This window comes from Suricata suricatta, unplaced genomic scaffold (assembly GCF_006229205.1).
Source record: "Suricata suricatta isolate VVHF042 unplaced genomic scaffold, meerkat_22Aug2017_6uvM2_HiC HiC_scaffold_12791, whole genome shotgun sequence".
NCBI lineage: Eukaryota > Metazoa > Chordata > Mammalia > Carnivora > Herpestidae > Suricata > Suricata suricatta.
In genome coordinates this window covers 1-1,010 of record NW_021856879.1, presented here as the reverse complement: position 1 = coordinate 1,010, position 1,010 = coordinate 1, and the positions used below count along the sequence as shown (strand labels likewise).

The 1,010-nt window shown below is 37.4% G+C and overlaps 1 pseudogene; it reads left to right on the top strand.

Annotated features, from left to right (window-relative positions):
• Window positions 1-448: 448 nt before the first annotated feature.
• LOC115284622 lies at window positions 449-616 on the top strand (annotated as a pseudogene).
• The last annotated feature ends 394 nt before the right edge of the window (window positions 617-1,010 follow it).

The following is a 1,010-nucleotide window of genomic DNA, read 5'->3' as shown; positions in this document are numbered from 1 at the left end:
ACATCTGGGTTATTTCCAGTGTTTGGCTATTGCAAATAAGACTGCTGTGAACATTCTTGTATAGGTTCCTTTGTGAAATTCTGTTTTCATTTCTCAGGGGTAAAAGTTAAAGCATGTAATTGCTGTCGCATGGTAAGTGATGTTTAGTTTGATAATGAATTGATAGACATATTTTCTAGAGTGAGTGGATCACTTTATATTCTGGCCAGCAATGACTGAAAGATCTAGTTTCTGCATTCTTACAAGCATTTGATGTTATCACTGTATTTTGTTTTAGTCACTTAAAAGTCTAATAGGTATAGTGTGGTATCTCATTGTGATTCTAATTTTTCTTCCCATAATGGCAAATGATGTGGAATAACTTTTCCTATGTATCTAATGGATATTCTAAGAATGGGCTCTAAGGATCTTCCAAGACTTAAAGCAATGTTATTTCTGAGGAAGGTGAATTGCTTCTCGGCCTTTTGGCTAAGATCAAGTGTAGTATCTGAGGAAGGTGAGAAGGAACTGAGATTAACGATGAGTGTAAAGAGGGCTTCGCGTGTGTCTGTAATGCACTGTATGTTAAAAGAAGAATGAATTCATTTTTGTATCTATGTGATTGCTATTAACTAAAACAAACAAAAAGCACAGAATAGAAAATAGCTGCAGTGTTTTATCATGGAAATAACTCAGACTTCAAATCAGACAGACTTGGGTTTGAAGTCTGATGTCCCTACCAGGTGTGAAGCCTTAGGAGCTGATTTGAACCTTAGTCTCATTTCTCACCAGTGATACTAGTACTCACCTAGGATTGTTAGGATTGTTGTGAGAATTTAGTTAAGTTACACAGGATTGTTGTGAGAATTTAGTTAAGTTACATAGTATATTCAAAGGACTTGGTTTCTGAGGTACCTGGGTGCCTCAGTCGGTTGAGCATCCAACTCTTGATTTCGGCTCAAGTCATGATCTTACGGTTTGTGAGTTCAAGTCCTGTGTTGGGCTCTGTGCTGACAGTCCAGAGCCTGCTT